At 44.6% G+C, this 22,825-nt stretch overlaps 1 long non-coding RNA gene and 1 other non-coding gene across 5 annotated transcripts in view; both read left to right on the top strand.

The window, feature by feature from the left end:
* The window catches only part of LOC129032765 (uncharacterized), a 28,276-nt gene extending 5,657 nt beyond the window's left edge, over nt 1–22,619 (top strand). The window contains exons 2-8 of one of the 4 annotated variants that reach the window (XR_010125614.1): nt 105–339; nt 3,152–3,238; nt 5,471–5,660; nt 14,941–15,148; nt 15,987–16,051; nt 21,711–21,827; nt 22,578–22,616. This is a non-coding gene — a long non-coding RNA (uncharacterized LOC129032765). Of the gene's footprint in view, nt 1–104; nt 340–3,151; nt 3,239–5,470; nt 5,661–12,692; nt 14,123–14,940; nt 15,149–15,986; nt 16,052–21,710; nt 21,832–22,577 lie in introns of those variants that run through there. The other 3 variants (XR_008501457.2, XR_010125615.1, XR_010125616.1) reach the window with 3 other exon arrangements.
* Nucleotides 967–1,070, top strand: LOC129034355 (U6 spliceosomal RNA). The gene has a single exon (XR_008501855.1). It is a non-coding gene; the product is annotated as a U6 spliceosomal RNA (small nuclear RNA).
* Nucleotides 22,620–22,825: the final 206 nt, after the last annotated feature.

Raw genomic sequence — 22,825 nt, 5'->3', positions numbered from 1 at the left:
ACGGGATCCTCCTGCCTTAGTCTCCCAGTGGGCTGGGATTATAGGTATGAGCCACCTCACCTGACCTGCAACGATTTTTCAACAATGTAATTTCTCTTTTACAGAACCACCTAAGCTGAAGATTCCCTTGAGAACAAGTACTGTCCTGTGGTTTCATGACCTTTCTTCCATTTGTGGTTCTTGTGAAGTGGAATTTAAATGACATCTTATCAAGATGGATAAACCCTAGTTTCCCAGTGCTGGAATATAGAAAATGATGGACAAGTAAATCCCACTCAGCACCCATAGTCCAGGCATGGGGACCTCAACACACCTGAGCCCCAGACATCACCTTTCATTGTGAGTAGCTCTGAGATGACACTTCTGCTGTTCCCAATTCCAGCATTAATTGAATTAGATAGTTATTTTATGAAGAATTTTCATATGCCACAATCCTGACCATATCTTCAAGTGAACAGAAAAATTCTATTAAAAAGTCAACCTTCTGTCTCACTCTGTTGCCCAGACTGGAGTGCGGTGGTGCAATTACGGCTCACTGCAGCCTCAACCTCCTGGGCTCAAGCAATCCTCCTGCCTCAGCCTCACAAGTAGCTGGGACTACAGGTGCTTGTCACCACACCTCACTAATTTTCCCATTTGTGTTATATGTGGATTCCACAGGACTGACTTCGAAAACTTGAGTATGCGTGGATTTTGGTATACACAGAAATGGGAGAGCTGGAACTAATCCCCCCATATACCAAGGGACTAATTGTATCTGTTTTTACAATTATACTGTAGGAGACATTATGTTCCATGACAATGGTAATTTTTAATGACAATTTTTAATTGAGTGAAATTACCATAAAAATAATAATAGCAGCTAATATTTACTGAGCTGTTACTAGGTGCCTATAAATAGCATAGATTTTTAAATTCTCCATAATTCTTCCTTATTTCACTTAACCACTCTATCTTAAATTACTCATGCTTGCCTCAGTAGCACACATACTTAAGTTGGAACAATAGAGAGATTGGCATGGCCTCTGTGAAAGAATGACATGCAAATTTGTGAAGCATTCCATATTTTTTAAAAAAAGAAAAAAATTACTCCCAGATTTTCACTGTGTTTGTGCATACGACCTTCTGTTTAAGTTGAATTATATCCAAAGATGAAATTTCCAGAAGTGAGATTAGTGTGAGTCACAGGGCATGAGCATTCTTATTACCCTTGATGTAAATTGCAAAGCTTTCAGGCATGGTGGCTGTCAGCCTGTAATTCCAGCACTTTGGGAGGCTGAGGTGGGAGGATTGCTTGAGGCCAGGAGTTGGAGGAGGCAGTATAATGAGTCACTGTCTGTATGATTTAAAAAAAATTTCCAAGCTTTATCCTGGAAGGCTTATATACATTTTAAACACCACTAATACTGCAAGAAAATGGCCATTTCACTGCACCTTCGCCCACACAGGTATTATAATTTAACAAGTTATTTTCTGTGTGATAAATGAAAGACCTCATATTATTACTTTTACTTTGTCACCCATTTTTTTTTTTTTTTTGAGACGCAGTCTCGCTCTGTCAACCAGGCTGGAGTGCAGTGGTGTGATCTCGGCTCACTGCAACCTCTGCCTCCCAGGTTCAAGTGATTCTCCTGCCTCAGCCTCCTGAGTAGCTGGGATTACAGGCACATGCCACCATGCCCAGCTAATTTTTGTATTTTTAGTAGAAACGGGGTTTCACCATGTTGATCAGGCTGGTCTCGAACTCCTGACCTCGTGATCTACCTGCCTCGGCCTCCCAAAGTGCTTGATTACAGCTGTGAGCCATGCGCCCAGCCTATTTGTCACATATTTTATCTTTCCTTATGTTAGCTTATTAGCTTTATTTCTTTATTGTCCTTTTTTTTTTGAGATGAAGTCTCGCTCTGTCTCCTAGGCCTGAGTGTAGTGGCACAGTCTCAACTCACTGCAGCCTTGACCTCCTAGGCTCAGGTGATCCTTCCACCTCAGTAGTTGGGACTATAGGTACATGCCACTATGCCTGGCCAATTATTTTTATTTTTTTATTTTTACTAGAGACGAGGTCTTGCTTTGTTTCTTAGGCTGGTCTGGAACTCCTGGCCTCAAGCAATCCCCCCACCACCCCCTCCCAAAGTACTGGTATTATAAGCATGAGCCACCATGCCTGGGGTATCTGTGTCTTTTCCATTTATTTATAGAGTTACTTTGTCTTTTACTAATTCAATGATCTGTTTAATCTTTTATTAAATTAGAAAAATAGTAAATACTTTTAAATAAGTGAAAAATTTCCTTCACTCTTTAGACCCATAATCTTATCTCAGGAAATAATTGCTATTGAGAAAATGGGCCATATCCTTCAAGATACGTACATGGTGATTGAACATCACTTCACATTTTCATATTTCGTGGACAGTTGTGCCAATAGCTATTGATCTATCTTAATCCTTTTCATGGTTGCATAATATTTTATTATATGGGTGTATCACAATTTACCAGTACCAGTCAACTGCTGGAGGCATTTAGGCTCCTTCTAATATTTGCTTTGAGCTCTTTATATAATTAAAAATTAACCCCCTCAGCCGGGTGTGGCAGCTCATACCTGTAATCCAAGCACTTTGGAAGGCTGAGGTGAGAGAACTGCCTGAGTGTGGGAGATCACCACCAACCTGGTCAACATAGCGACACTTTGTCTCTACTAAAAATTAAAAAAAAAAAAAATGAGCTACACGTTGCAGTGCACACCTGTAGTCCCAGCTACTGGGGAGGCTAAGACTGGAGGATCACTTGAGTCTAGAAGGTTGAGGCTGCAGTAAGCTATGATCACACCATTGCACTTTAGCTTTGCTAAGAGCAAGACTGCATTTCTTAAACAAAATAAAAATTAGATGGGAATATTGCTCAAGCCCTGGAGGTTGAGGCTGCAGTTAACTGTGATTTCACCACTGCAGTCCAGCCTAGGTGATAGAGCAAGACCCTTTCTCTAAAAATAAAATAAAATAAAAATTAATCTTCTATCATATTTCCCAGTAACACCTTCCCTCCTACGTTTCTCCTAGAAGCCCTTAAATTTTGTTTTCCACATACCATTTAAAACTTTTAAGTGCTGATGTCTGTCTGTGTCATCCCTCTTTTTTTTTTTTTTTTTTTTTAGAATGTCTTTTTGTCACTTCTAGCTGGACCTACCATGAAAGACTTCTGAATCCAGGAAGAGAGACTGACTGGGCAACATGTTATTCAGGTACAAAAAGACTTGGACTGTAACTCAAAAATGATCAAATAATAGTGCATGCATCAAGTGCAATGGGAAGCTCTTCTGGAGAGGGAGAGAAGCTTCCAGTTAAGGTGACATTGAAGCCAAGTCCTGTAAGATGAGGAAGAGTTGTATGAGAGTAGGGAGGGGAGGGAAGGGGGAGGTGGAGGGATGGGGATTGGGCTGGGATGGGATGGAGTGAGCTGCCCAGGCAGGGAAACCAGCACTATACAGACCTGAACAATGAAGATGGCACATTTTGTTCAGGGAATGGTGAATTAAGTGTGGCAGGAATGCTTTGGAGAGACGGTCATTTGCTTGTATGGAATTTTGCCCAAGAGACCTCATTACAGTTTCTAATTTTTTGATGTTATCATGCATCACTGCCCTTGTCAGATAGTATCATGATCACAATAACATCAAGCATAATATTTCATTGATTCTCACAAAAACAGGTGGGTGCCACAGTTATCCCCATTATGTGCACAAAATGATGAAGACTTGGGGTTAATGAGCGATTTGCCCAAGCTCACCTGAATATTAAGACTGAGTCAAATGTTAGTCTGGTCTGACTTTAATGCTTGCCTTGTTCATGAGCACCATCCATTGCCTCTCCTATGCAGTTAAGCAGGTAGACAGGTGAGAGAAGAGCCTGTGTGATATCGGGGGAAATTCACCCCTGATATTTCATGTAGGTTCTTTTCTATTTTCCCTGAGTGTCAGCCGGTCTGAGAAATAAAGGGAAAGAGTACAAAAGAGAGAAATTTTAAAGCTGGGTGTCCAGGGGAGACATCACATGTCGGCAGGTTCCGTCATGCCCCCCAAGCCGCAAAACCAACAAGTTTTTATTAGTGATTTTCAAAAGGGGAGGGAGTGTACGAATAGGGTTTGGGTCACAGAGATCACATGCTTCACAAGGTAATAAAATATCACAAGGCAAATGGAGGCAGGGCAAGATCACAGGACCACAGGACTGGGGCAAAATTAAAATTGCTAATCAAGTTTCGGGCACGCATTGTCATTGATAACATCTTATCAGGAGAAAGGGTTTGAGAGCAGACAACCCATCTGACCAAAATTTATTAGGTGGGAATTTCCTCGTCTTGATAAGTCTGGGAGCGCCACACGAGCCCGGGGCTTATTTCATCCCTTATCTATGACTGTAAAAGACAGCCGTCCCCAAAGCGGCCATTTCGGAGGCCTCCCCTTAGGGATGCATTCTCTTTCTCAGGGATGTTCTTTCCTGAGAAAAAGAATTCAGCAATATTTCTCCTATTTGCTTTTGAAAGAAGAGAAATATGGCTCTGTTCCACCCGGCCCACAGGCAGCCAGAGTTTAAGGTTATCTCCCTTGTTCCCTGAAATTGCTGTTATCCTGTTCTTTTTTCAAGGTGCCCAGGTTTCATATTGTTTAAACAACTTGTGCAGTTTATGCAATTATCACAGGGTCCTGCGGGGACATTCATCCTCAGCTTACGAAGATGACCGGATTAAGAGATTAAAGTAAAGACAGGCATAGGAAATCACAAGGGTATTGATTGGGGAAGTGATAAGTGTCCATGAAATCTTCACAATTTATCTTCAGAGATTGCAGTAAAGACAGGCGTAAGAAATTATAGAATTATTAATTTGGGGAACTAATAAATGTCCATGAAATCTTCACAATTTATGTTCTTCATCCGTGGCTTCAGCAGGTCCCTCCATTCGGGGTCCCTGACTTCCCACAACACGTTTCTCTCTACTCACAGACTTCTGACCAAATGTATGTGCAGAGTTTCTACACCGATTCTCCAACTCTCTGGATACCAACCGCATATCCCGCAATTGCATTCTGACACTACCTAGAGTTAGCGCAGAACCCACAGGTTAGGGGCTCAGTCCCACAAGACCACCCTCACTTCAGATGCCAGTTGCAAGTCCTAGGTTGTCACCTGTATTTTGACCAACCAGTTAGAAATCAGGGTTTCCCATGACCTTCTTCTTGAGTTTAATTATTTACTAGGACAACTCACAGAACTTAGAAAAACAGGTTTTTTTCTTTTCTTTTTAAGAGACAGGGCCTCGCTCTGTTGTCCAGGCTGGTGTGCAGTGGTGCAATCATAGCTCATTGAAGCCTCAACCTCCAGGGCTCAAGTGATTCTCCTGCTTCAGCCTCTCACATAGCTGGAATTATAGGGTTCCCACCACCACATCTGGCTAATTTCTTTTATTTTTTGTATAGATGGGGTCTTCTTATGTTGCCCAGGCTGGTCTCAAATTCCTAGGCTCAGGTGATTCCACCCACCTCTGCCTCCCAAAGTGCTGGGATTACAGGCATGAGCCAGCGCATCTGGCCACCTTATTTTCTATTACTGGCCCAATGTAATGGCTCCATCTCAGGAACAGCCAATGAAAGAGATGCACAGGACAAGGTAAGTGGGGAGGGGCACAGAGCTTCCATGCTCTCTGTTGGGCACACTACCCTCCCAGGACCTCCTTGTGTTTAGCAACACAGAAGCTCTCCAAACCCTGCTGTTTGGGTTTTTATGGAGGCATGTTTGATAAAATCGTTGGCCATTGGTAGTTAAGTCAATTTCCAGTTCCTTTTGCCTCCTGGAGTTCAGCAGGTGAGGCTGAAAGTTCCAAGCCTCAAAAAATGTGGTTGGGGTCAGGTGCGGTGGCTCACTCCTGTAATGCTAGCAGTTTGGAAGGCTGAGGCACATGGACCACTTGAGGTCAGGAGTTTGAGACCAGCCTGACCAACATGGTGAAACCCCGTTTCTACTAAAAATAACAACAATTAGCTAGAAGTTGTGGCACATCCCTATAATTCCAGCTACTCGGGAGGCCGAGGCAGGAGAATTGCTTGAACCCGGGAGGTGGAGGTTGCAGTGAGCTGAGATTGTGCCATTGCACTCCAGCTTGGGCTACAAGAGCCAAACTCCATTTAAAAAAAAATGCGGTTGCTTTCTCTGGCAGCTAGCCCTCCTCCTGAAGCAGTCTAGGAGCTTGCAGCCACCGTGTTAGCTCAACAGCATCCCACATGCATTCTTACCATGCTGCAGATCTGAAAGACCTTAGAGGCCCTTGTGTCAGGAACCTGGGACTAAGACTAAATATCAAAACAGAAAATGCTGCTATTACCTCTGTCACAAAGGGCTTTTTAAGAGCTTTGGAAGCTCTGTGCCAGGAACCAGGGGCAGAGACCAAATGTATATTTCTTTTCTTATATTTGAGACAGAGTCTCACTCTGCCACTGAGGCTGGAGTGCAGTGATGTGATCATAGCTCACTGCAGCCTTGACCTCCTAGGCTAAAGCAATCCTCCCACGTTAGCCTCTCCAGTAACTGGAACTACAGGCGTGCATCACCATGTCCAGCTGATTTTAATTTTAATTTTGTAAAGACAGGGTCTTCCTATTTTCCCCAGGCTGATCTCTAACTCTTGGCCTCAAGCAATCCTTCCTCTTTGGCCTCCCAAAATGTTGGGATTACAGATGGGAGCCCCCATACCTACCAATCACAAGGATCTTTATAAGAGAAGGAGGTAGGAGAGTCAGAATTAGAGAAAGTGATGTGGTAATGGAAGAAGAGGTCAGAGAGGGAGATTTGAAGATGCTGTACTTCTGGCCTTGAATATGGAGTCACGAGGTAAGTCAAGGAATGGGGGTGGCTTCTAGAAGCTGGAAAAGGCAAAGGAGCACATTCTGTCTAGAGCCTCCCCCAGAAGGAATGCAGCCCCTCTGACACCTTGACTTTAGCCTTAATAGACCTAGTTGGACTTCTGGCCCCCAGAACTGTAAGATGGTAGATTTGTGGTGTTTGAAGCCACTAAATGTAGGGTACTTTGTTGTAGCAACAACCAAAAATGAACGTGAAGCTGGGACCTCATGTTACAGTTGCTGACGCCTGTAATCCCAGAATTTTAGGAGGCTGAGGTAGGAGGATCGCTTAAGCCCAGGAGCTTAAGACCAGCCTGGGCAACATAATGAGACCTCATGTCTAAAAAAAATTTTTTTAAAAGGCCAGGCTCAGTGGCTCACATTTGTAATCCCAGCACTTTGGGAGGCCGAGGAGGGTGGATCACAAGGTCAGAAGTTCAAGACCAGCCTAGCCAAGATGGTGAAACCCCATCTCTACTAAAAATACAAACATTAGCCAGGTGTGGTGGTGGGTGCCTGTAATCCCAGCTACTCAGGAAGCTGAGGCAGAGAATCACTTGAACCCAAAAGGCAGACATTGCAGTGAGCTGACATCGCACCCTTACACTTCAGCCTGGGCGACCAAAACTCCATCTCAAAAAAAAAAAAAAAAAAAGCCAGGTGTTGTGGCATGCAGCTGTAGTCTCAGTTCCTAGGGAGGCTGAGGCGGGAGGATTGTTTAAGCCTGGGAGGTTGAAGTTGCTGTGAGCTGTGATTGCACCAGTGTACTCCAGCCTGGGCAATAAAGCAAGACCTTGTTTCAAAAAGAAAGAAAGCAATGAGCATGGTGGGAATGGGGACAGATGACAATGTTAAGTAGAGTGGTCAGGGTCGGCCTCATAAGTGAATATTGAGCAAAAGTTTGAAGCAGGTGATGGAGCTGGCCAAGGTGCTGAGGGAAGAGCATTGTAGGCTGAGTCAACAGGATCTTTATCCTGTTGGATAAAGGAGGAAACTCTCTGGTGTGTCTGAGGCTCTGGAAGGAGGCCAGTGGAGCAAAGAGATAGAGGGAGCAAAGTCAGCAAGGAGGCCAGGGAGTTACTGGGCTGGGATTGGTTCAGATCGTGTAAGCCCTGGGATGCTATTGCTGGGGCTTTGGCTTTTACTCTGACTAAAATGGGAACCACCGAGGGCTTCTGAGCAGAGAGGCGACATGGTCTGTCTCCTGATTTAAAAGCACGACCTGGCTGCCAAGTTGAGAAAGACTATGGGAAGATTTGGGTAGAAGCGTGGGGGCCAAGCTGTGGCAGCATCCCGGTGGGAGATGATAGTGATCCTGACCGGGTTCACGGTGGTGGTGAGAGATGGTCAGAGCATGGATACATGTTGAAGTCAGTCAGTAGGATTTCCTGACAGACTGGATGTGAGCTGTGAGAGAAGGCAGTGGCCAAGGTTGAGTTTGATTCTAATTGAATTATTAAGTAATTTTAAAAAACACTACTGCCTTTCCCAATCCTACCAAGTAAAGGATGCTAGATAAAAGAAATCTCAAGTCAGGCCAGGTGCAGTGGCTCACACCTATAGTTCCAACAGTTTGAGAGGCAGAGATGGGAGTATGTTTGAAGGCCATGAGTTTGAGAGCAGCCTGGGCAACATAGCAAGACCTCCTCTCTAAAAAAACAACAAAAAAATAAATTTAAAAAAATAAATATAGCCAGACATGATGGTATGTACCTATGGCCCCAGTTACTCATGTGGCTGAGATGGGCAGATCTCTTGATTCTAGGAGTTTGAGGCCAGCTTGGGCAACATAGCAAGACTTCTCTCTCTACAAAAATGAAAAAAAATGCCTGACATGGTGGTACTTTCCTGTATTCCCAGGTATGGGGGCAGCTGAGGCAGGAGCATCTCTTGAGCCCAGTTGGTCAAGGTTGCAGTGAGCTATGATTATACAACTGCACTCCATCCTGGGTGACAGAGTGGGACCCTGTCTCAAAATACAAATACACATGAAATCTCAAGTCAGACCAGTCCCTTCTAGGCTATGTAGGCCTTGTAACCACATAGCTGTATGATCAGGTTTGTGTGGCTGTGGATGAGGAGACCCCTGTCCAATTGTCGGCTTTGTAATCAGTTTATTTTTCAATATAGTAATCAAATATATTTCATCATACTTGATGGTCTCAGATATGTGTGGATTTTGGAGTTCCCCTTGGAACAGGTTGTAACATCTTATTGGCTCCATAATTCCGTAATTTTTAAAATCTGATCAGTTTTTAATAAGATCAGAGTTGATATTAGACTACCTAATCAGTTTCGTTAATGAGAAAATGAAATTGTGTTGTTTGCATTTTATCCAAGTTGGCTGTCATATTGGCTACATCTCATCAATACTTGAACAAATGCAAAATTAGAGCTTATCATGAAACACAATGTAATTCTTGAAGAAGATGCCATTTCTTTTTTTTTTTTTTTTTTTTTTTAAGATAGAGTCTTTCTCTTGTCACCCAGGCTGGAGTGCAATGGTACGATTTTGGCTCACTGCAACCTTCACCTTCTGGGTTCAAGCAATTCTCCTGCCTCAGCCTCCCGAGTAGCTGGGATTACAGGCGCCCGCCACCACACCCAGCTAATTTTTGTATTTTTAGTAGAGATGGGGTTTCACCATGTTGGCCAGGCTCGTCTGGAGCTCCTGACCTCAGGCAATCTGCCTGCCTCAGCCTCCCAAAATGCAAGGTGTACAGATGTGAGCAACCACGCCTGGCCTCCATTTCTTTTTTGTAGTCTTTAATAAACAGCTGCTATCATTGCAGACTTGCTATTTAGGCACTTAGGAATTTTTCACTAGAAGGCATGTAAAGAAGGACCATGGGCATTTGTAATGAATTTAGCATTTATTCTTTGACTACATGACTGTCCCCAGAGCCGTAACTTTATTAATGAATTTTTTAGAAGCCATTTAGCTAGCAACTGAGCCTAACCAGCCACTCACCCTCGTTATTCAGTGCTCTTTTACTATTGTCTATTTCTCCTCCAACTTGGCTACATTCACAAAGTGATAAAAACCTGCATTTGTTTTCTTTCCTTTTCAGAGACAGGGTCTTGCTCTGTTGCTCAGGCTACAGTACAGTGACATGATCATGGTTCACTGTAGCCTCAAACTCCTGGGCTCAAGCAGTTTTCTCACTTCAGTCTCCCAAGTAGCTGGGACTACAGACATGTGCCACCATGTCCAGCTAATGTTTTCATTTTTTATCATAGAGACGGGATCTTGCCAGGTTGCTCAGACTGGGCTCAAAACTCCTGACCTCAAGTGATCCTCCTGCCTCAGCCTCCCAAAGTGCTGGGATTACAGGCAGGCATGACCACCTGTGCCAAGCCCCCTATTATCATTATTTTAAATAATAGCTTTATTAAAATATGATTCACATACCATTCACTTTATTTATTGAAATCTGCAATTCAATAGGTTTTAGAATATTCACAGAGCTGTGCATCGATCACCACAGTCACTTTTAGAAGCTTTCATTACCCTGTAGAGAAATCCATACCCCTTAGCCACTACCTCCTACTCTCCCCACCTACCTTCGCCCCCAGCCTTAGGCAACCATTGATTAATTTTTTTGTCGCTATAGATTTGCCTAATCTGGACAAATAGAATTGTACAATGTGTGATCTTTTGTGGCTTTTTTTCCCTCTTAGCACAGTGTTTTCAAAGTTCCTTTATGTCATAGTGTGTATCAATATTTCATTCCTTCTATGGCAGTATTCCATGGTAGAGACACACTGCATTTTGTTTATCTGTTCATCAGTTGGTGGATATTTGGCTTGTTTCCATGTATTCCATGTATTGGTCATTATGAATAATGCTGCTATGAAGATTGTTGTACAAGTTTTTGTGTGGACGTATATTTTTATTTTTCTGGGATATATGCCTAAGAGTGAAATTGTTGCATTATAGGATGACTGTACATTTAGCCTTTTGAGAAACTGCCAGACTGTTTTCTAAAGTGGCTACACCAGTTGGGTGCAATGGCTCACACCTGTAATCCCAGCTACTCAGGAGGCTCAGCTAGGAGGATGGCTTGAGCCCATGAATTCAAGACCAGCCTGGGCAAGATAGTGAAACCCGGTCTTGATTTTTAAAAAATCCAATTAAAATGACAAGAAAAGAAATACCCAAACAAAATGGTTACACGATTTTATGTTCCCACCAGTAATATATGTGGGTTCCAATTCCTCCACATCTTCACTGACATTTTTTTTTTTTTTTCTAGATAGGGGCTTGCTCTGTCTCTCAGGCTGCAGTGCAATGATGCCATCACAGTTCACTGCAGCCTTGACCTCCCAGGCACAAGTGATTCTCTCATCTCAGCCTCCTGAGTAGCTGAAAATTGCAGGTGTACGCCACCATGCCTGGCTAATTTTTATATTTTTTTCTGTAGTGATGGGATTTTACCATGTTGCCCAGGCTGATCTCATACTCCTGGTCTCAAGTGATCTGCCCACCTCAGCCTCCCTAAGTTCTGGAATTACAGGCTGCCACCATGCCCGGCCTTCACCAACATTTGCCATTATCTGTGTTTTTTTTTTTTCCTTTATACCTTAAAGCAGTATGAGAACAAGTGTCTTCAATTATAGGAAACAGTATAATCCCAGGGCATTGGGAGGCTGACAGGAAGATGTCTTGATGCCAGGAGTTTTTGTTGTTGTTGTTGTTTTTGACAGAGTCTCGCTCTGTCACCCAGGGTGGAGTGCAGTGATGGGGTCCACTGCAACCTCCGCCTCCCAGGTTCAAGTGATTCTCCTGCCTCAGCCTCCCGAGTAGCTGAGACTACAGGTACACGCCACTACTGCCCAGCTAATTTTTGTATTTTTGATAGAGTCAGAGTTTCACCATGTTGGCCAGGCTGGTCTTGAACTCCAGACTTCAGGTGATTTGCCTGCCTCAGCCTCCCAAAGTGCTGGGATTACAAGCATGAGCCACCATGCCCAACCTGACGCCAGGAGTTTTAGACTAGCCTGGGCAACCTAGCAAGACCTTGTCTCTACAGAATATTTAAAAATTAGCCAAATGTGGTGGTGCCTGTGTATAGTCTCTCTCCCTCTCTCTTTTTTTTTTCTTTCTAACTTTTTGTGACATGGTCTGGCTCTGTCACCCAGGCTGAAGTGCAGTAGTGTGATCATGGCTCACTGCAGCCTGAAACTCCTGGGATCAAGTGATTGATCCTCCCTCCTCATCCTACCAAGTAGTAGGGACCACAGGTGTATGCCACCCAGGTCTTGCTATGTTGCCCAGACTGGTCTTGAGCTCCTGGCCTCAAGCAATCCTCTCACCTTGGCCCCCCACAGGGCAAAGATTACAGGTATGAGCCACCATGCCTGGCCCCTACCCTGCCTATTGAGAACCAAAAGAAGGATCCAAATTCTCCTTAGCTCAACTCGAGCCATTTCCTGATTGCTTCATCAGCAAGGAGCTTGTTATTGGGCTGTCCAGGCCTCCCAAGCAGCACAGAAATGAGGTGAAGGAGTTTTCCTGCTGCTCCACTCTGTAAGGAGTTGGAGGGTGATGTTTACTCGTTTGCAGAGAGAGATGCCTTGTAGGCACCTCAGGATGGAGAGGACCCTGATTCCAATGTCCTTTTTTTCTTTCGAAACAGGACCTTGCCCTGTCACTCAGGATGGAGTTCAGTGGTCCAATCATGGCTCATTTTAGCCTCAAACTCCCAGGCTCAAGCAGTCCTACCATGTCAGCCTTCCCAGTAGCTGGGACTACAGGCAAGCATCGTGACACTCAGTGAATTTCGTTTTTATTTTTTTGTAGAGATGGGGCCTCAGTATGTTGCCACGGCTGACCTTGAACTCCTACACTCAAGGGATTTTCCTGACCTGGCCTCCCAAAGTATTGGTATTACAGGCATGAGCCATTGTGCCCACCGTCTCTGGTTCTTAACCTTCTGCCTCCCTCGTCCAGTTTTAAAGAATGTGTGTAATTACATGGGCTCTCCTAGATACTCCAGGATAATCTTGTTTTAAGGTCAGCTGACGAGCAACATTAATTTTATCTGCACTCTTAATTCCACCTTTCTATGTAATTGTGCTGTGTAACATAGGACATGAGCAATTGGTGGGGGTGGGGGTTATTACTTTGGCCACCACAGTAACTATTTTATGCCAGGTACTCAGCTAAGCACTGGTGAATTAAGCATGAATAACACACACTCCCTAATCTCCATCCATTCTTGGGAGGAGCACCTCACCTGCCATGCTCCTGAGAATCTGGGGAGTCAAAGAAGTCTTCCATGAGGAGGTGATGCCAAAGCGGACAAGTGACAGAGGAGTCAAAGCTAGCTAGGAAGAGAGTAGAGCTTTAAGGGGAAACATATTATAAGCAGAGGATATCACCCACTTCAGAGACTCCCAGAGGAGAAAGAGTTTGCATTGAAGGGGCAGATGAGGCTCAGTTGGACTCCACAGCAGATGAAATGGAGAGGGGCAAGCAGTGAGGCTGCCTTGCAAGGCAGGGCAGAGCAGGGGCTGTTAAGGAGTTTGGACTTAATCCCTGAGGCAAGGAGAAGTGATGTAAATGGGGGAGTAACATGATGAGATTCATGGATTAGAGACATGGCTCAGGCTGCTGTAGAGAAGGCACCAGGGAGAGCGGATGGCTCAATGGGTGTGCAGGAGACCTCTCACTGAGTTTAGGGAGAGGTTTTTTAAACAGAAGAAGTTTGAGTAATTTAAATGATGATGGGAAGGAGCTAAAAGTGGGGGATAGGTTAAAGATACAGGAAAGTGGGAGGAAGAACTGACAAGTGAGGTTCCAGAGAGGGCAGGAGAAGAGGAGATTCTCACAGGGGGATTAACACTTTCTTTTCTTTTTTCTTTCTGAGACAGAGTCTCACTCTGTCACCCAGGCTGGAGTGCAGTGGCACAATCTTGGCTCATTGTAGTGCAGACTTCCCAGGCTTAAGGGGTTCTCCCACCCCAGACTCCCAAGTAGCTGGAACTACGGGTGTGCACCACCACCACACCTGGCTAATGTTTCTTTTTTTGGTAGACACAGAGTCTCACTATTTTGTGCTGATTGGTCTCCAACTCCTGGCCTCAAGTGATCCTCCTGCCTAGGCTTCCCAAATTGCTGGGATTACAGGCATGAGCCACAATGCCTGGCCTCTGATAGTTCTGTATTCTCTAGAGTTGTCTTTACTTTGTGCTAGTGTGTCCCTCATTGTGCTAATCCTCTGTAAAAATTAATACCTTTTCTTTTTTTCAAGATGGAGTTTCACTCTTGTTGCCCAGGCTGGAGTGCAATGGTGCTATCTTGGCTCAGCGCAACCTCCACCTGCCTGGTTCAAGCGATTCTCCTGCCTCGGCCTCCCGAGTAGTTGGGATTACAGGCATGTGCCACCATGCCCAGCTAATTTTGTATTTTTAGTAGAGATGGGGTTGCTCCATGCTGGTCAGGCTGGTCTCGAACTCCTGACCTCAGGTGATCTGTCTGCCTTGGCCTCCCACAGTGCTGGGATTACAGGCATGAACCATTGTGCCTGGCCAAAATTAATACTTTTTATATTAAATTTACATATATATACATTTTTTCTTTTTGATACCGGGTCTCGCACTGTCACCCAGGCTGGAGTACAGTGGCACAACCTCTGCTCACTGCAGCCTCCACCTGCCAGGCTCAAGCAATTCTCCTGCCTCAGCCTCCCGAGTAGCTGGGATTACAGGTAAGTGCCACCACACCCAGCTGATGTTTGTGTTTTTTGTAGAGACGAGGTTTCGCCATGTTTCCCAGACTGTTCTCAAACTCCTGAGCTCAAAGCAGTCCACCCATCTTGGCCTCCTAAAGTGCTGGGATTACAGGTGTGAGCCACCTTGCTCATTCTAGTTTAAACTTTTGAATGGTTTGTGTCTCCCGATTGGACTCCCTACAAGTACAGAGTCGATGCTAGGAAGGGTACCAGGAGATAGACACACACAGATGGGATTTGGGAGTAGGTTTGGTTATCCAAGGAGCAGTGCTGAGCTCCTTGCTTAATGGGATATGGGATGCTGGTGATTTCCAGGAAGTGACTTCACAATGACTCAAGCTACCATATACTGTTGATTGTGAAATGCCAGTTGAAGCATATGTCCTGTGAGCTTAGGGCTGCTACAGGTTGACCACTGCAGCAGTAAAGATGACTCTGAAGAATGGCATGGGATGGATCCTTTCGAATGCACTTGAGCAGCGGTCTCCAACCACAGGGCCACAGAGCTGGAGGTGAGCAGCAGGTGAGTGAAGGGAAACTTCATCTGTATTTCTAGCCCCTCCCATCGCTTGCATGACCACCTGAGCTCCATGTCCTGTCAGATCAGCAGCAGCATTAGATTCTCATAGGAACACAAACTCTGTTGTGAAGTGTGCATGCGAGGGATCTAGGTTGTGTACGCCTTAAGAGACTCTAATGCCTGATATTCTGTTACTGTCTCCCATCACCCCAGATGGACAGTCTAGTTGCAGGAAAACAAGCTCAGAGATCCCACTGAGTCTACGTTATAGTGAGTTGTAGAATCATTTCATTATATATTACTATGTAGTAATAATAGAAATAAAGTGCACAATATATGTAATGCACTTGAATCATCCTGAAATTATTCCCTCACTCCCAGTCTGTGGAAAAATTGTCTTCCACACATTCACTCTGTTTTATGGTAGAGGCAGGGTCTTAATATATTGCCCAGGCTGATCTCAAACTCCTGGCCTCAAGTAATAGACCTCTCTCAGCCTCCCAAAGTGCTGAGATTACAGGCATAAGCCACCACCCTCAACCAAGACTTTCTTAAACCAAATAAAAATTAAGTGAGATTACTTGAGCCCAGGTGGTCAAGGCTGCAGTGAGCCTGATTGCACCACTGCACTCCAGCCTAGGTGACGGAGTGAGACTGTCTCAAAAAATAAAATAAAATACAAATTAACCCTTTATGACGTTCCCAGTAACTTTCCCTCCTAAGTGTTCCCCACAAATCTTTGAATTCTGTTTAATTTTCACATAACATTTAAGTCATTTAAGAACTTATGTCTGTCTGTGTCATCCCTTTATGTCAAAAGATGTCTTTTTGTCACTTCCAGCTGGATCTACCATGAACGACTTCTGAATCCAGGAAGAGAGACTGACTGGGCAACATGTTATTCAGGTACAAAAAGATTTGGACTGTAACTCAAAAATGATCAAATGATAGTGCATGCATCAAGTGCAATGGGAAGCTCTTCTGGAGAGTGAGAAAAGCTTCCAGTTAAGGTGACATTGAAGCCAAGTCCTGAAAGATGAGGAAGAGTTGTATGAGAGTGGGGAGGGAAGGGGGAGGTGGCAGGATGGGGAATGGGCTGGGATGGGATGGAGCAAACTGCCCAGGAAGGGAAACCAGCACTGTACAGACCTGAACAACGAAGATGGCATATTTTGTTCAGGGAATGGTGAATTAAGTGTGGCAGGAATGCTTTGTAGAGACAGTAATTTGCTTGTATGGAATTTTGCCTGAGAGACCTCATTGCAGTTTCTGATTTTTTGATGTCGTCATCCATCACTGTCCTTGTCAAATAGTTTGGAATGGGTATAATGATGACAATAACCCCAAGCGTAATATTTCTTTAATTCTCACAGAATCACAGGTAGGTGCCACAGTTATCCCTATTTGATGAATGGAGTGATGAAGCCTTGGGAATAATGAATGATTTGCCCAAGCTCACCTGGATATTAAGACTGAGTCAAATGTTGGGTCTGGTGTGACTTTAATGTTTGCTTTGTTCATGAGCACCACGTATTGCCTCTCCTATGCAGTTAAGCGGTAGACAGGTGACAGAAAAGCCCATGTTTGTCTCTACTCACACACTTGTGACTGAATGTATGTATGGAGTTTCTACACCAAATTCTTCAGTGCTCTGGATATTAACTGGGTGTCCCATGACTTTATTCTGACACTACCTGGAGTTAGCACAGACCCTACAAGTTAGGGCCTCAGTCCCACGAGACCATCCTGACTTCAGATGCCAATGGCAAGTCCTAAGTTGTCACCTGTACTTTTGACCAACCTGTTACAAATCGGGGGTTCCCATAACTGTTTTCTTGGGTTTAATAATTTGCTAGAACAGTTTATGGAACTCAGAAAAACAGTTTATTTTCTTTTTTTCTGAGAGAGAGGGTCTTATTTTGTTGCCCAGGCTGGTGTGCAATGGTGCAGTCATAGCTCATTGCAGCCTTGATTGTCTGGGCCCCAGTGGTTCTCCCATCTCAGCCTCCCTAGTAGCTGAGACTACATGCCTGCAACACCACATCTGGCTAGTTTCTTTTATTTTTTGTATAGATGGGGTCTTGTTGTGTTGGCCAGGCTGGCCACAAATTCCTGGTCTCAAGTGATCCTCCCACCTCAGCCTCTGAAAGTGCTGGGATTACAGATGTGAGCCACCACATCTGGCCAGTTCATTTCCTATTACTGGTTCATTGTGAAGGATACATCTCAGAAACAGTCAATGAAAGAGACGTGCATGCTGGATGCAGTGGTTCATGCCTGTAATCTCAGCACTTTGGGAGGACAAGGTGGGAGGATCGCTTAAACTCAGGAGTTTGAGACCAGCCTGGGCAACATGGTGAAAACCTGTCTCTATAAAAAATTTAAAAAAAATAATAATAATAACCGGTGTGGTGTTGTGCACCTAGAGTTCCAACTTCTAGGGAAGCTGAGATGAGAGGATGCCTTGAGCTGGGGACTGGGGAGGCTTAGGTTACAGTAAGCTGAGATTGTGCCACTGCACTCTAGCTTGGACAAAAGAGCCTGATCCTGTCTCAAAAAAAAAGAAAGATACCCAGGGCAAGTTAAGTTCGGAGGAGCACAGAGCTCCCATGCCCTCTGTTGAACATGCGACCCTCCCAGCATCTCCTGTGTCCAGCAACCCTGAAAGCTCTGCAAACCCCATTCAGGGTGTTTATGGAGGCTTTATTATGCAAGCATGATTGATAAAATCTTTGGCTGTTGGTGATTAAGTCAGTCTCCAGCCCCTCTTCCTCCTGGAGTTCAGTGCATGAGGCTGAAAGTTCCAAGCCTCTTACCATGTGGTTGCATGGTAATCAGCCCTCCTCTTGAAGAAATGTAGGAGCTTGCAGTCACCCAGTCATCTCAACAACATCCCCAAATGCATTCTTACCATGCTGGAGATCCCAAAGTTCTTAGAGGCTCTTGTGTTAGAAACCTGGGACCAAGACCAAATATTAAAACAAAAGATGTTCTTGTCACATCTATCACTGAGGTCTTTCTAAGAGCTTTAGAAGCTCTGTGCCAGGAACCAGGGACAGAGATGAAATATATATTTCTTTTCTTTTTTTTTTTTGAGACAGAATCTCCCTGTGTCATCCAGGCTGGAGTGCAGTGATGTGATCATAGCTCACTATAGCTTTGGCCTTCTGAGATCAAGCGATCCTCCCATCTCAACCTCCCAAGTAGGTAGGACTACACATGCATGTCACCCATGCCCAGCTCATTTTTGTAGAGTCGGAGTTTCACCATGGTGGCCAGGTTGGCCGTGTTGGCCAGATGGGGTCTTCTTTTGTTGCCCAGGCTGGCCGCAAATTCCTGGGCTCAAGTGATCCTCCCACCTCTTCCTTGTAGAGATGCGATTTAGTTATGTCGTCCAGGCTGATCTCAAACTCCTGGGCTAAATCGATTGTCTCACTTCAGCCTCTCAAGTAGCTAGGACTACAGGCACATACCACCATGTCGGGCTAATATTTGTTTTTATTTTTTTTCTAGAGGTGGGGGTCTCACTATGTTGTTCATGCTAGTTTCAAACTTCGGGCCTCAAGTGTTCCTCCTGCCTTGACCTCCCAAAATGTTGGGATTCTGGGTGGGAGCCATCATGCCCAGCAATCACAAGGGTCTTTATAAAAGAAAGAGAGTAGGAGATTCAGAATTGGAGCAGGAGATGTGGTGACGAAAGCAGAGGTGAGAGAGGGAGATTTGAAGATGCTTCACTTCTGGCTTTGAAGATGGAGTCAGGGGCCATGATCCAAGGAATGGGGGTGGCTTCTAGAAGCTGGAAAAGCCAAGGGAACACTTTAGAGTCTCCAGAAGAAATGCAGCCCTGCTGACACCTTGACTTTAGCCTTAATAGACCTAGTTTGGGTTTCTGGCCCCTAGAACCGTAAGATGGTAGTTTTGTGGTGTTTTAAGCCACTAAATGTAGGAAACTGCAAACTATGTTGCAGTGGCAAGAAGAAATGAACATGAAGCCAGGCATGATGGCTCATGCCGGTAATCCCAGCACTTTAGGAATTTAGGCAGGAGGATCACTGGAGGCCAGGAGTTCAAGACCAGTCTGGGCAACATAGTAAGACCTTGTCTCTACAAAAAATGAAAAAATTGGCCAGGCGTGGTGGCTCACGCCTGTAACTCCAGCACTTTGGGAGGCCGAAGCGGGCAGATTACCTGAGGTCAGGAGTTCGCGACCAGCCTGGCCAACATTGCGAAACCCCGGCTCTACTAAAAATACAAAAATTAGCTGGGTGTGGTGGCACGCCCCTGTAATCCCAGCTACTTGGAAGGCTGAGGCAGGAGAATCACTTGAATCTGGGAGGTGGAGGTTGTAGTGAGCCGGTATCAGACCATTACACTACAGCCTGGGCAAGAAGAGTGAAGCTCTGTCTCAAAATAAAATAAAATAAAATAAAATACTAAAAAATTTAGCCAGGCATGATGGCATGAACCTGGAGTCCCAGCTACTGGGGAGGCTGAGGTGGGAGGATCGCTTGAGCCTGGAAATTTGAGGTTGCAGTGAGCTGTGATTGTGCCACTGCACTCCAGCCTTGGTGACAGTGAGATCTTGAAAAAAAGAAGAAAGTAAAGAAAGAAGAAATGAGCACGGTGGGCATGGGGACAGATGGCAATGTTAAATAGAATGGTCAGGGGTGGCCTCCTAAGTGAAAATTGAGTAAAGACTTGAAGGAGGGGAAGGAGCTGGCCAAGGTGCTGAGGGAAGAGAACTGTAGGCAGAAACAATAGAATAAAGTGTCTGAGGTGTGTCTGAGGCTCTGGAAGGAGGCCCATGGAGCAGACGGAGAGAGGGAGAGAATTAGGGGAGGGGGCCAGGGAGTTGCTGGGTGGGGATCAGTACAAATCACTTAAGCCCCGGGAGGTTATTGCTGGGGCTTTGGCTTTTACTCTGACTCAGATGGGAACTGCGGGAGGGTTCTGAGCAGAGCGACGACATGGTCTGTCTCCTGATTTAAAAGCATTCTCTGGCTGCTGAGTTGAGAAAGACTATGGGAAGATGTGGGTAGAAGCATGGGGGCCAAGCTTTGGCAACATCCAGGCGGGAGATGATGGTGGTCCTGACCAGGGTCATGTGGTGTTGAGAGATGGTCAGAGGGGAGAGGTAGGGGAGGAGGCCAGGGAGTTGCTGGGTGGGGATCTTTAGTACATGTCGAAGACAGTCAACAGGATTTCCTGACAGACTGGATATGGGGTGTGAGAGAAGGCAGGGGTCAAGGTTGAGTTTGATTGTTACTGAAATTATGAAGTAATTTTAAAAAACACTACTGCCTTTCCCAATCCTACCAAGTATGGGATGCTAGATTAAAGACATCTCTTCAGGCTCATTGCGGTGGCTCATGCCTGTAGTCCCAGCTGTTTGGTAAGCAGAGGTGGGAGTATCTTTTAAGGGCAGGTGTTCAAGACCAGCCTGGACAACACAGCAAGATCTGCTCTTTACAAAAATATTTTTCAAAATTAAATAAATGTAGCTAGGCGTGGTGATGTGTACTTGTAGTTTCAGCTACTCAGGAGGCTGAAGTGGGCAGATCTCTTGAGGTCAGGAGTTTGAGGCCAGCTTGGGCAACATAGCAAGACCCCTCACTCTACAAAAAAATTAAAAAACTAACCAGGCATGGTGGCACTCAACTGTACTACCAGCTACTGGGGAGCTGAGGCAGGAAGATGGCTTGAGCCCAGGAGGTCGAGGCTGCAGTGAGCTGTAAGTGCACAGCTGCACTCCAGTCTGGGTGACAGAGCAGGACCTGTCTCACAATACAAATAAAAATACAAGTAAAATAATGAAATCTCAAGTCAGAGCCTTTTGGCTCTGCAGCCCTTGCAACCCCTCAGCCGTGCAGTGGGGTTTGCGTCACTGGGAATGAGGAGACCCCTGCCCGGTGTTGTTGCCTGACTAATCAGTGTTTTAAAACATATATTAATCGGGGTGGGCGCGGTGGCTCACACCTGTAATCCCAGCACTTAGGGAGACCCAGGCGGGTGGATCACCTGAGGTCAAGAGTTCAAGACCAGCCTTGCCAACATGGCGAAACTCCTTCTCTACTAAGAAAATACAATAATTAGCTGGACATGGTAGTGGGCCCCTGTAATCCCAGCTACTTGGGAGGCTGAGGTAGGAGAATCGCTTGAACCTGTGGGGCGGAGGTTGCAATGAGCTGAGACTGCACCACTTCACTCCAGCCTGGGCAAAAGAACAAGACTTTGTCTGAAAGAAAAAAAGAAAGTATTATATCAACATGTAATGGTTTTATTATTAATATGTAATGAATATTAAATATTTTTAAAATCTTGTATTATATTAACGTGTAATGGCTTTAATATGTGATGAATAATATTTAAGAACTTGTGTCTTATTTTCTAGTTTTAATATAATTATCTACAGAAAGAAATAGTCTTAGAGATCTTCAATAAAGTTAAAAAATGTAAAGGGATGTTAGATCCCAAAAGATTGAGAATTTCTAGTTTAGAAATATTCAGAGTAAGCCACATACTACTTGCTACTTGAACTATTTTTTTTCTTTGATTTTTATTTTAGGAGATGGGGTCTCACCCTGTCACCCAGGCTTGAGTACAGTAGTGCTATCAGCTCGCTGCAGCCTTGAACTCCTGGGCTAAGGATCCTCCTACCTGAGCCTCCTGAGTAGCTGGGACTGTAGGTATACATGACGATACTTGGCTAATTTTTAAATTGTTTTGTAGACGTGGGGTCTCACTTTGTTGGCCAGGCTGGTGTCAAACTCATGGCCTCAAGTGACCCTTCCACCCCTGCCTCCCATCCTAGAGGTGTGTGCCACCACAAGGAGCACTTGTTCAATGTTCTAAAAAACAAATTTCTAAAGTAAGGCTGTGGGATGATGGCAGGAAGATCAAAGAAAAACAGAAGAATAAGTTAAAATGACTTATTCACACATATTCTTTTGACAGCAAGAAGAACTTTTAGTATATACATTCCTTACAAACAAACAAAAGGCAGATAAACAATGTTGTATACGAACTTCAACACACACCGTACAATATTCCCATTTTGCTGACATAAGTTATGGAAATTTCGTTGTTTACTTGAGTGTCGCTACCAGTATTTTGCTTCTCTGATGATTTTTATCAACTTCCTCATCTGTTAACTTCTCTCCAAGGTATGTCATATCATGACATACTGCTGCTGCACGAACATGGCCAGTGTCTTCCTGTTAAACATGTAGAATGCTTTCCTAATTTCTCTTTTTACCCTCTGTCTTTGTGTTTTGCATTTTTCTTACTCTTATTGTCAGAAACTCCAGAAAGTCAATCGTACTAATTTATCACCATTTGCTTTATTAATTTATACTTTGCTTATATGGAATTTTGCCCAACAGACCTCATTACAATTTCTAACCTGTTTTATTTTGTTTTTTTTCTGAGACAGAGTCTCCCTCTGTTGTCCAAGGCTGGAGTGTAGTAGTGCTATGCCAGCTGACTGCAGCCTCAACCTTCCAGGCTGAAGCGATCCTCCCATCTCAACCTCCCACGTGGCTGAGACTATAGGTGCTTGCCACTATGCCCAACTAATATTCGGAATTTTCCTATACGTGGATTCCAGAGGGGTGACAGTGAAACGTGAGTAAGCATGGATTTTGGTATATGCAGAGATGGGGGGCTGGAACTAATTCTATA

This window comes from Pongo pygmaeus, chromosome 2, assembly GCF_028885625.2.
Source record: "Pongo pygmaeus isolate AG05252 chromosome 2, NHGRI_mPonPyg2-v2.0_pri, whole genome shotgun sequence".
In the NCBI taxonomy this organism is placed as follows: domain Eukaryota; kingdom Metazoa; phylum Chordata; class Mammalia; order Primates; family Hominidae; genus Pongo; species Pongo pygmaeus.
The sequence above is the reverse complement of the archived record's forward strand: the minus strand, read 5'-3'. Positions and strand labels throughout refer to the sequence as shown.